Source organism: Saccopteryx leptura, chromosome 6 (assembly GCF_036850995.1).
Source record: "Saccopteryx leptura isolate mSacLep1 chromosome 6, mSacLep1_pri_phased_curated, whole genome shotgun sequence".
Lineage (NCBI taxonomy): Eukaryota > Metazoa > Chordata > Mammalia > Chiroptera > Emballonuridae > Saccopteryx > Saccopteryx leptura.
In genome coordinates, this window is record NC_089508.1 from 133,262,952 (window position 1) to 133,276,578 (window position 13,627).

The 13,627-nt window shown below is 39.4% G+C and overlaps 1 pseudogene; it reads right to left on the minus strand.

Annotated features, from left to right (window-relative positions):
* Positions 1 to 332: 332 nt before the first annotated feature.
* Positions 333 to 5,444, minus strand: LOC136377176 (sentrin-specific protease 5 pseudogene; annotated as a pseudogene).
* Between the last annotated feature and the right edge of the window lie 8,183 nt (positions 5,445 to 13,627).

Below are 13,627 nucleotides of genomic sequence, written 5' to 3' on the forward strand. Positions count from 1 at the left end.
AGGCACATATGAAAAAACAATCAATGAACAACTAAGGAGCCACAACAAAGAACTGATGCTTCTCATCTCTCTCCCTTCCTGTCTGTCCCTCTTGTTGTCTCTCTCTGTCTCTGTCACAAGAAAAAGAAACAAAACAACTGAAACCAAACTGAATATTAAAAAATAATGCATGGTAGCTAGAGAAATGAATAAGGGCCAAAAATAAACCTGAGGTGACAGTAGTGGCTTAATACCACTGATCTGAAATGTCTAAAAATTCGAATAAGTGTTTGGAGATCCAAGTAACAAACCATCTGCTCCAACTTGGTCAAACTTCCCAGCCTTGCTGAGTGTTAGTCTATGAGCCAGCACTCACATGGCTCCTTGTAAATTCTCTTCTGTACTCATACTTGGGGGTGTCTTCTGGAGAAATGAAAGGCTGCTCTCAGGCGAGGCACCTGCAGTACCAGAGCACAGACTCCACCACAGTCACTCAGTTTTCTGATGTGGAGTACACTTTGTAATAGCAGTCTGTCAACCTTGAAGAAACTCAAGTCTGTTTTTTCCTCTGGCTTCAGTCAACAAATACTTTCTTATATTCTCAACACAAAACTTAAAATGAGTGCCTTAGGAATCATAAAATGAAATAACTCAATTAGATAGTGTCACGGTAATGAGAGATCAGTGGACTTCCAAGTGAAGAGGAATCAACAGAAGACTTTTTAAACAAATTCACCATTTTTAGTCCCATTTTTTTAATCTATTATATCCTTTGGTTGCCAGCTGTCTATGAAAAAAAGATATTGAAGAAGTGAACTTTGGTACTGGGTCCATTATCAGCTCACCATACTAATTAATGACCTGGTCATTCAGCAAATTCCAACCATCCAGGATTGCTGATCATCTATACCCAGCATGTGCTTATTGTAGAGGACACAGAAGTTGCATTTTAGATGTCTGGCCCAATCATTTGTTATTTCCCTAGTAATAAATGGTTTTCTATTAGAAAATTCTTTACTAATGACATCTTTTAATCTTCCAAGGATATCTTTTTTACTGAATTGGACTGAACTGCCATATGACTTCATAACCTCATCTAGGAATCCAGAAAAGCAAGCTGACAGCTGTTCATCGTCCACTGGAGATGCATTTTGACTGTTCTTCCCACCTCCCACTTGATTTTTTAGTTTGAGTTCACTGCACTTCAGCAGAACCTGCAGTGAACTTTTATAGTAAGGGTGGTTCAGCAATTTAGAACTAAGAATGTTCTGCTTTAAGAATTCCTTCTCAAAAATATAGCATAGGCTCTCTTTCTGAACAGTCTCTCTGGACACAGGCCCATCTATACTACTTACAAATTGACACCCTCCAGACACTGACAGTTTTACCCTGTCGTCGTTGAGAGTACTTGTCCAATTTTCCTGACCCAGAGTCGTAGCTTCTCTTTCAGCTTCTGAGATAAACACGTTACTAGAATTATGGTCTGATAAGGAAATGTCATGAATCAGCTCTGGAAACTCTCACTTAGGAGAACAACAGGATGACAGGTCCCAGCTGTATATGACTCTGCCATTTTGTTGGTCAGGGAATGCTTCATCTAAACTAAGCTCCTTGTCCCAGAAAGGGCTAATTTAGTGCAGCCATCAGTCATATGAGAGTACTTTCCCTTCACCACAACACTGCTGAAGTATGGTTGATGCTGACAAGAAGACCTTTAAGTTCTGGAGAAGGAAATGGGCTGCAACTGCCACCCTCACTATGCTCCCTAAGGGTCTCTTGATGGTCTTCAGTGAGTTGCACCCAGCTTTGCTGAGCTTTTCTTAGCTTGCAAATTGCTTTTCGTTCTGAAGTGCTGGGGTCTGAGAATCATGTACTGAAATCTAATTATGGATACTTTCTCATATAGCATAAGAGGAGATACTTTTATTCTTCTATGTTGGTTAAGTTGGAACACTTCTGGAGCCAGGGGTCCCCCATTTCTGTGATGCTTCATTCAGCCCTTAGTAGCAGCCATAACAAAGTGCTTTCACTTATGGTTGTTCAGGGTGACCACACTGTGGCACTCTCACCTGAATTCTAACTCTCCCCATTGAACTTCATAGGAAAGTCAGAAGTTTGCAGCTCACTCCTAGGTCTGTGACTGGTGGCCTGACCTGAAGCAGTATTTGCTGGTAAGTCAGCAACTGCCTTCAGAAGACTTTTCTCTCTGCAGTATTCATGGTCAGAGTTCTTTGCTGATGACAGCAACTGCTCTGCTTAGATTTTCAGAAAGGTCCTTAGGGAGGAAACAGTGTTTAAATTAGCCTTGTCATTTTAGAGGGCGAAGTACTAAAATTTTCATCAGCCACATTCAAGTTTGTCTTAGCAAAAAGAGGTTCATCCTGAGCCTGACCTGTGGTGGCGCAGTGGATAAAGTGTCGACCTGGAAATGCTGAGGTCGCCGGTTCGAAACCCTGGGCTTGCCTGGTCAAGGCACATATGGGAGTTGATGCTTCCAGCTCCTCCCCCCTTCTCTCTCTCTGTCTCTCTCTATCCCTCTCTCTCTCCTCCTTAAAAAAATGAATAAATAAATAAAAAATTTAAAAAAAAAAAAAAAAAAAGAGGTTCATCCTGAATCTACATTTTATGGCTTTGAATGGCCTTCATTCTGCATTGGAACTGCGCCTCAACTGCTTGCTCCAAATAATTGGCCTTAGCCAACTTTGCTTTCAGAATGTACAAGTGTGGTGAAAGTAGAACTTCTTAAAGCCTGCAGACCCAGTATTCCATTTCTCTGTAGGATTTTCCTCTGTTGTTTTCACTTTTATTATGCATAATGGAATCTGGTATAACTGCCCCGCCAGGCCCAGATAACAGGTCAGCTCAGCTTGGCCTGCGGCCCACTGTTGCCAATTCAAGGGAAAGGCCCATGAAGAGGAGGAGGTGTCTGGCCTGCTCACAATGGCCACAGCAATGGCTGCCAATAACGGTGTTCACTTACATTGTCACCTCCTTCTGTACCCTCCCTGCTCAGCTCTGTCTGTGCCTAATTAATTATATCTTCTTTCTCCAACAATAAGAAGCGAGACTCTTGTTACCTACCACATATTTATTTGTTCAGTTCTAGTATACAAATAAAGTAGTGTCAGAGTTGGTAATCAAGCTGCTTTGAGAAACTAATTTATATCAATTATGTACAGTATAGTATCTGTGTGCATTTCTTTTTTTCAGCTTTACAGCATCCAGTCAAAACACTTTTCTAGAATTACTTAGGTTAGCCTTTTATTCACCAACCCAGGGGTTGGAAACCTATGGCTTGTGAGCCAGATGTGGCCCTTTTGATGGCCGCATCTGGCTGGCAGACAAATCTTTAATAAAAAAATAATAACGTTAAAAATATAAAACATTCTCAGGTATTATAATCCATTCATTTCCTACCGCTTATGTTCATGGTTGTGGGTTGCTGGAGCCAATCACAGCTGTCTTCCGGGACAACACTAAATTTTTATTGGATAATGCATAAAGTTCATGGGTCGTTGTGAGGTCAGGAAGTAAACTTCCCTCCTTTTAATCAAGTAGTCAGCTAGCTAAGTGCAGAAACCCTTTTGACGAAGAAGATGGCTAAAAGAAAAAAAGATGAGGAGTATTGTACTTTTCAGCAGGAATGGACAGAGGAATTCGCCTTTGTGGACAGAGCAGGTTCTGCAGTGTGTCTAATATGCAAGCAATGATAAAATTGCATTGTGAAACGGTCAAATATAAAGCGGCACTTCGACACATGCCATACTACATTTGCATCGAAATATCCAGCGGGGACAACAGGAAGAAAGCATGTCAAGAGCTACTGTGCAGAGTGCAAGCTAGTCAGCAGCAACTCCGTGTTTGGACCCAACAAGGTGACTGGAATTCGGCTAGCTTTGCTGGTGCTTTAGCAATTGTGAGAACTGGAAAGCCATTCACAGATGGGGAGTATACCAAAACATTCATGCTTGATGTTGCCAATGAACTTTTTGATGACTTTTCGGATAAAGACAAGATAATCAAACGAATAAAAGACATGCCTCTGTCGGCAAGAACTGTTCACGAACGTACCATCATGATGGCAAATCAAATTGAGGCAACACAAGTGAAGGACATAAATGCAGCACCATTTTTTTCTCTTGCGTTGGATGAGTCAACAGACGTAAGCCATTTATCCCAGTTCAGTGTGATTGCAAGGTATGCTGTCGGTGACACACTATGTGAGGAAAGTCTTGCCTATGAAAGAGACAACAAGAGGGGAGGATTTATTCAAGTCTTTCACTGAGTTCACTAAAGAAAAAAATCTACCAATGGATAAACTTATTTTAGTGTGTACTGATGGTGCTCCGTGCATGGTAGGGAAAAACAGGATTCGTAGCACTTCTTTGTGAACATGTAAAGAGACCCATCCTAAGTTTTCACTGCATCCTACATCAGGAGGCGCTTTGTGCTCAGATGTGTGGAGAGCAGCTTGGTGAGGTGATGTCGCTGGTCATTCGGGTGGTCAACTTTATTGTTGCCCAAGCTTTAAATGATCGCCAGTTTAAAACACTGCTGGATGAAGTTGGGAATAATTATCCTGCTCTGTTTCTGCACAGCAATGTGCGTTGTTTGTCAAGAGGGAAGGTGCTCAGCCGTTTTGCGGCTTGTCTGAGCAAAATCCAGACTTTTCTTGAAATGAAAAACGTTAAGCATCCTGAGTTAGCTAACACTGAGTGGCTCCTGAAGTTCTACTATCTAATGGACATGACTTAACATCTGAACCAGCTCAATGTGAAAATGCAAGGCGTTGGAAATACAGTCTTATCCTTTCAACAAGCAGTGTTTGCATTTGAAAACAAGCTGGAACTCTTCATCGCTGACATTGAAACAGGTTGTTTACTACACTTTGAAAAACTGGAAGAGTTTAAAGATGCATGCACAGCAAGTGACCCTGCTCAACATCTTGATCTCCAGCAGCTAGCGGGCTTCACATCTAATCTCCTGCAGTCATTCAATGTGCGCTTTGGAGAATTTCGTGAACACACTCATCTTTTTAAGTTCATCACCCATCCACATGAGTGTGCAGTGGACAACGCCAACCTGAGTTACATCCCCGGTGTCTCCATCAGAGATTTTGAGCTACAAGCTGCTGACCTGAAAGCCTCAGACATGTGGGTGAATAAGTTCAAGTCACTGAATGAAGATTTGAAAAGACTTGCACGACAGCAAGCAGAGTTGGCGAGCAAACACAAGTGGGGAGAAATGAAAAAACTTCAACTGGTGCACTAGCTGATTGTCATAACTTGGAACACGCTTCCCGTCACATACCACACACTATAGTGTGTGAGTATTGCTGTGCTGACAATATTTGGCTCTATGTATCCATGTGAGCAGTCTTTCTCACATCTAAAGAACGTTAAGACCAACCTACGATCACGTTTAACGGATCGAAGTCTCAACGCCTGCATGAAGCTTAACCTCATCATGTATCAACCAACTACAAAGCCATCAGTAAAACCATGCAGCACCAGAAGTCGCATTAATGATAGGAAGTACTTTATTCATCATTGGTTAGCAACAGCATAACAACATTATTAAAAAGAATTCAGAGACCTGTTGTACTTTAATAGTATTGGTCTTACATAAAATGCACACATTTACTTGTATTTAGTGTTAAACATATTGTATGGTTCTCACGGAATTACATTTTAAAATATGTGGCATTCATGGCTCTCTCAGTGAAAAAGGTTCCCAACTCCTGCACCAACCATTTCAGTACAGTTATATCATTCTTTTTTATACAATTAGTAAGTAGGCCATAAATTTAAATTTGACTAAGATTAATTTGTCATAGTCTGAATTTCATCTTTCTCCTAATATCCTGGTTGTTTTGTTTTGTTTTGTTTTTGTTGTTTTTTTTATTTAAGTGAGAGGAGAGGAGATAGAGAGACAGACTCCCACATGCACCCAGACCAGGATCCACCTGGCAATGCCCGTTGAGACTGATGCTCTGCCCATCTGGGTCCATGCTCACAACAGAGCTATTTTTAGCACCTGAGGCAGAGGCTCCACAGAGCCATCCTCAATGTCAAGGGCCAGTGCTCTCAAATCAATCAAGCCATGGCTATGGGAGGAGAGAGAGAGAGAGAGAGAGAGAGAGAGAGAAGGGGAAGGAAAGAAGAAACAGATGGTCACTTCTCCTTGTGTGCTTTGACCAGTAATTGAACCTGGGACTTCCACACACTGGGTTGATGCTCTATCACTGAGCCAGCCAGCCGGGGCCTGTTTTTTTAAATTTCATACAGTAAAATTAACTCTTTGTGGTGTACAAGTTCTATGGTATTTGACAAATGCACAGGGTCATGTATCCACAGTTTTATAGAACAGTTCCATCACTCCAACTATCCCTGATCATTCCCCTTCAGAATCAACCTTTCTTCCTAACCTCAACCCTTATTGACAACCATTGAACTGTTTTCCATCCCAATGGCTTTGACTTTTTCAGAGGTTAATATAAATGGAGTTATATAGAATATACCTTTTTGAACCTGGCTTCTTTTGCATGGCCTAATGAATTTTATATTCACCCATGTTGTTTCAAGAGTTTGTTCCTTTCCATTAATGAATAATATTCTATTGTAAGGATGTTCCACTATTTATAATATATATCCATCCACTAGTTGAAAGACATGTAGGTTGTTTCCACTTTTTAGTGATTATAAATAAAGCCTCTATAAATATTCACATGCAGGTTTTTTTGTTTTTTGTTTTTATTTTTTAATTTTATTTTATTTATTGATTTTTAGAGAGGAGAGAAAGAGGGAGAGAGAGACAGAGAGGAGAGAGAGACAGAGAGAGAAGGGGGGAGGAGCTGGAAGCATCAACTCCCATATGTGCCTTGACCAGGCAAGCCCAGGGTTTTGAACCGGCGACCTCAGCATTTCCAGGTCAATGCTTTATCCACTGCGCCACCACAGGTCAGGCTGCAGGTTTTTGTGTGAACATAATTTTTCATCTCATAGGAAAATACCAGTAAGCGGGATTATTGGGTCATATAGTTCAGTGTCATATATATTTTTAAACTTCCCAAACTTTTCCAAAGTGATTTTACATCCCTGTAAGTAACATATGGGAGTTCTAGTTGTTCTATATTTTTGTTAGCATTTGGTATTATTACTTTATTTTTTAAGTCATTATAGGGTATAATGTTGTTATGATTTTAATTTCCATTTTCTTAGTGATTAATGTGCTTATTTGCCTTCTGTGTATTTTCTTTGGTGAAGTGTCTATTCAACTCTTCTACCCATTTAAGAATTAATTTAAGAATTAATGTTTATTTTTTTATTATTGAGTTTATAGAATTCTTCACATATTCTGGATACAAGTTTTTTATCTTTTTCTTTTTTTTCTAGCGAGAGACAGACAGACAGGGACAGACAGAAAGGGAGAGAGACGATAAGCATCAATTCTTCATTGAGCCACCTTAGTTGTTCATTGATTGTTTTCTCATACGTGCCTTGACCCAGGGGCTCCAGCCAAGCCAGTCAGCCCTTGCTCAAGCCAGTGACCCTGCAGTCAAGCTGGTGAGCCCATGCTCAAGCCGGATGAACCCATGCTCAAGCTAGCAACCTTTGAGTTTCCAACCTGGGTCTTCTGCGTCCCATGCCAATGCTCTATCCACTGCACTACTGCCTGGTTAGACACAGGTTTTCCTTTTGTTGTTGTTTTTTTTAATCATATGTGTTTTACAAGTGTCTTCTCCCAGAATATACCTTTTCCAATTTATCATTTTATTATGAATAATGATTTTTATGTTATAACTCAGAAATCTTTGCCTGATCAAGATCACAAAGATTTTCTCCTATATCTTTCTGCAGAAATTTTATAATTTTAGACTTTACATTGATGTCCATCATAAATTTTGAGCCATTTTTGTATATAATGTGAGCTAAGGTCTAAGGCTCATTTTTTTTTGCCCCTGGAATTTTTTATTTGATTAATTTTAATGGGGTGACATTGATAAATCAGGATACATATGTTCAGAGAAAACAGATCTAGGTTATTTTGACATTTGCTTATGCTGCATTCCCATCACCCAAAGTCTAATTGTCCTTCGTCACCTTAAAACTGGTTTACTTTGTGCCCCTCCCCTCCCCCAACTCCCTCCCTCTCCTCCCCCCCCACCCCATAACTCCCACACTCTCGTCCATGTCTCTGAGTCTCATTTTTATGTCCCACCTATGTATGGAATTATATAGTTCTTAGTTTTTTCTGATTTACTTATTTCACTCAGTATAATGTTATCAAGGTTCATCTATGTTTTTTTTTTTTTTTTTTCTGAAGTTGGAAATGGGGAGGCAGTCAGACATACTCCCGCATGCGTCTGACCGGGATCCACCCAGCATGCCCACCAGGGCATGCCCATCTGGGGCGCCGCTCTGCTGCAATCAGAGCCATTCTAGCGCCTGAGGTGGAGGCCATGGAGCCATCCTCAGCACCTGGGCCAACTTTGCTCCAATGGATCTTTGGCTGCGGAAGGGGAAGAGAGAGACAGAGAGGAAGGAGAGGGGGAGGGGTGAAGAAGCAGATGGGCGCTTCTCCTGTGTGCCCTGGCTGGGAATCGAACCCGGGACTCCTGCACTCCAGGTCAACGCTCTACCACTGAGCCAACCGGCCAGGGCTCATCCATGTTGTTGTAAATGATCTGATGTCATTATTTCTTATGGCTGAGTAGCATTCCATAGTATATATGTACCAAAGCTTTTTAATCCACTTGTCCACTGATGGACACTTGGGCTGTTTCCAGATCTTCGCTATTGTGAACAAAAGCACTACTTATTAAAAGACTTTTCCCATTGAAATGCCTTTGAGACATTATTGAAATAAATTGATTATAGATATGTAGGTCTATTTCTAGTCTTCAATTTTGTTCTGCTTCGTTAAGTTTTTTGCAGCTAGCTTAGATTTTTTTTTTTTTTTTTTTTTTTTTTTAGTTTCAGTATGAAGTTTAAAACCAGCTTATTGATTGCTATAAACCCAATTGTGATGAGATTTTTTTATTAGGGCAAAATATACATAAGAACATTTATCATTTTAACCATTTTAAATGTGTACAATTCAGTGAGATTCATAATGTTATGCAGCCACCACTATAATCTAGTTCCAGAACATTTCATTAACTCCGAAGGAAATCTGTGTTCATTAAGCAGTCACCACTCATTTCCCCTTCCCCAGCCCGTGGCAGCCACTAATCTGCTTTCTGTCTCTGTGGATTTGCCTGTTCTGGAAAGTTTGTATAAATGGAATCAGACAATGTGTAGCCTTTCTGTTTGGCTTTTTTTCACTTAGTATAATGTTTTCAAACTCATTCATGTTGAAGCATGTATCAGTACTTTGTTCCTTTTTATGGCGGAATAATATTTAATTGTATGATATAGTATCCTCCTAAAAGATGTGTCACTTCTTAACCCCCAGAAACTGTGACTGTGATCTTATTTCAAAAGAAGGGTCTTTGCAGATATAATTGAACTAAAGGTCTCAAGATGAGGAAATCTTGTATTATCCAGTGGGTCCTAAAATCAATTACAAGAGTTCTTATAAAAGGCAGAAGAGGATAAGACACAGAAAAGGAAAAAGTCATGTAAAGATGGAGTCATAGATTTGTCATTGCAGCCCAGGAAACCAAGGAACACCTGGAGCCACCAGAAGCTGGAAGAAGCAAGGAAGGTTCTTCTCTATAACCTTTGGAGAAGGTATGGTTTGGTGACACCTTGATTTTAGCTTCCTGGACTCCAGGATTAGGACAGTATAAATTTCTGTTATATTTTAAGCAACCTACTTTGTGGTAATTTGTTACGGCAAACCTGTGAAACTAATACATATAGATATGGCACATTTTATCAATTTATACATTCATGAGTTGATAGACATTTGGATTGTTCTCACATTTTGACTACTGTGAATAGTACTGTTATGGACATTTGTGTACAAGTTGTTGTTTAAACACCTGTTTTCAATTCTTTGGTATATACCCAAGAGTGGAATTGTTGAATCATATGGTAATTCTATGTTTGTTTTAGTGAGGGATACCAAACTGTTTTTACAGCATCTGTCCCATATTACATTCTAATTTTTCTACATATTCTTTAACATTTGTTACTTTTCTTAAAAAATTATAGCCTTCCTAGTAGTTGTGAAGTGATGTATTATTGTAGTTTTGATTTGTATTTCAATAGTGAGTAACAGTGTTGAACATTTTCTCATATATTAAATGCTATTCATATAATTCCTTCTTTAGAGAAATGTCTGTTCAAAAGCTTCACTCATTTTTAAACTATTGTTTGTGTTTTTATTGTTGAGTTGTGAGGGTTCTTTCTATATCCTGGCTACTAGGCTCGTGTCAGAGAATATGATTTGCTTTCTCTCATTCCTGTGAGTTGTCTTTTCTCTTTCTTGATGGTGTCATTTGAAACACGGAAATTTTAAATTTTAATAAAGTTCAACTCATTTGCTTTTTTTCTTTGATTGTTTGTGCTTCAGGTGTTATCTCTAAGAAACCATTGTCAGATTTAAAGTCATGAAGACTTACCCCAGTGTTTTCTTATAATAGTTTTATGGTTTTAGCTCTTATATTTAGGTTATTGTATGTAAGGTGAAAGTTCTACTTTATTTTTTTCATGAGGATATCTAGTTGTTTCTACATTTGTTGAAGAGACTACATTTTCTGCATTGAATGGTCTTGGCACTCTTGTCAAAAATCAATTGATTGTAGCTGTAAAATTCATTTGTGGGCTTTAATTTTTATTCTATTGATTTATATGTCTACATTTATGCCAGTACTACACTGCTTTAATTGCTGTAGTTTTTCAGTCAGTTTTGAAATCAGTACTTCAACTCTTGTTGACTACTGTTTTGGCTATTTCTGTTTCCTTGCAATTCCATATGAACTTTAAGATCAGCTGTTTATGAAAAGAAAGACCATTGGCTTTTTGGTTGGTATTGTGCTATATCTGTGAATGTCTATGGAAGTGTACTGTGTTCTTAACAATATCTTCCGATCCATGAACATGGGATGTCTTTCAGCTTATTTAAGTCTTCAGTTTCTTGCAGCAATTTTTGTCATTTTCTGTGTACAACTCCTGAACCTTATTGATTAAGTTAATGCCTCAGTATTTTATTTTTTTTAATGCTTTTTTTGTGACAGGGACAGAGAGAGGCAGAGAGAGGGATAGATAGGGACAGACAGACAGGAAGGAGAGAAATGAGAAGCATCAATTCTTCATTGTGGCTCCTTTACTGTTCATTGGTTGTTTTCTCATATGTGCCTTGACTGGGGGGCTACAGCAGAGCAAATAACCCCTTGCTCAAGCCAGCAACCTTGGGTTCAAGCCAGTGACATTGAGCTTCAAGACAGTGACCTTTGGGCTCAAGCCAGTGGCCATGGGGTCATGTCTATGATCCCACACTCAAGCCAACAACCCTGCGCTCAAGCTGGTGAGCTCACATTCAAGCTGGATGAGCCCATGCTCAAGCCAGTGACCTCAGGGTTTCAAACCTGGTTCCTCTGCATTCCAATCCAATGCTCTTTATACTGTGACACCACCTGGTCAGGCTTTTTTGATGCTATTTTAAATGGAATTGGCCTTTTGTGTGTGTGTGTGTGTGTGTGTGTGTGTGACAGAGACAGAGAAACAGAGAGAAGGACAGATAGAGACAGACAGGAAGGGAGAGAGATGAGAAGCATCAATTCTTTGTTGTGGCACCTTAGTTGTTCATTGATTGCTTTCTCATATGTGCCTTGATTGGGGGGCTACAGCAGGCCGAGTGACCCCTTGCTCAAGTCAGTGACTTTGGGCTCAAGTTAGTGAGCTATGCTCAAACCAGATGAGCCTATGCTCAAACCAGTGACCTTGGGGTTTTGAACCTAGGTCCTCTGCATCCCAGTTCGATGCTCTATCTACTGTGCCACTGCCTGGCCAGTGGAGTTGTCTTTTTAAGATTTTTGTTTTTAGATGTTTATGACTAGTGAATAAAAGTACAACTAATTTTTGTGTGTGCCTGGATATTTATTACAATTGTATTGACTCTATAGATCAGTTGAAGGAGATTTGTTGAGCCTTACAATTCATGGACACAGTCTTCATTATTTTGGTCTTCTTTGATTTCTTATTTATTTTTTGATAGAGACAGGATGGGAGAGAGAAAGGGGGGAGAGAGATTAGAAACATCAACTCATAGTTGCTTCACTTTTTTTTTTTTTAGTTGTTTATTGGTTGCTTCTCATATATGCCTTGACCGGGGGCTCAAGCCAAACCAGTGACCCCTTGTTCAAGCCAGCAGCCTTGGTCTCAAGCCAGTGACCTTGGACTTCAAGCCAGCAATTTTGGGATCATGTCCATGATCTCTCACTCAAGCTAGCAACACCATGCTCAAGCTGGTAAGCTTGCACTCAAGCTGAGGAGCCTGCACTCTAGCCAGTGACCTTGAGGTTTTGAACCAGGGCCCTCAGCATTCTGGACCAATGAATGCTCAGTCCACTATGCCACCACCAGCCAGGCTTTCTTTTCTTTTTTTAATGGGGAGAGTCACAGAGACACACACATACAGAGACAGACAGACTGGAAGGGAGAGAAATGAGAAGCATCAACTTATAGTTGTGTCACTTTAGTTGTTTTTTGATTGCTTCTCATATGTGACTTGACTGGTGGCTCACACTGAGCCAGTGACCCCTTAATCAAACCAGTGACCTTGGGCTCATGCCAGCAACTTTGGGCTTCAAGTGAGTGACCTTTGGACTCAAGCCAGCAACTATGGGATCATGCTTTGGTATTTTTATTTTTATTTTTTTTATCATTTTTAGTATACACCACATTCACATTTTGTTACATTTATGCTTAAATACTTCATATTTTGTGCTATTATAAGTGACACTTTTTTGAATTTTAATTTCCAGTTCATTGATAATATATAGAAACACAATTATTTTTATGTTGTTTTTAATCTGTGACCTCACTTATCTATTACTTCATTCTAGTATCCTTGTTATAAATTCTTAAGAATTTTATATGTAAACAATCATGTCTTCAAATAGAGACAGTTCTATTTCTTTCTTTCCAATCTGTATTCCTTTTATTTCATTTTGTTATTTTTTTTACACTAGCTAGGACCTACAATATAATGGTGAATAATAATGGTAAGAAAAGACCTCTTTGTCTCATTTTCAGTCTTAAGGGGAAGTATTTAAGATTTTCACTGTTAAACATGATATAAGCTTATTGTTTTATGTAGATGACTTTTGTCTGATTGTGAATATTTCTTTTTCTTTCTCGTTTTCTGAGAGTATTATGAATGTTGATACTTATCAAGGAAGTTGAATTTTGTCAAATGCTCTTTAACTACTGATGTAATCAATTACTGTCTAACCTTGAACAACACAAGTCATTTATATGAGGATAGTTTTTAACTGCCTGTAAGTGGACCTTTGCCTTTCAGACCTGTATAGTTCAAGAATCAACTGTATTTCAGTTTGTGATTGGAAACCTGTGTAAATGGAGGCTAACAAATTATATGCAGATTTTTCATGATCCAGGTGGTCACAGGTGAGCAGCAGCCCGAGCCCTGCATTGTTCAAGGGTTAACTGTATGTGGAGTTTGTTTCTTTAGTCTG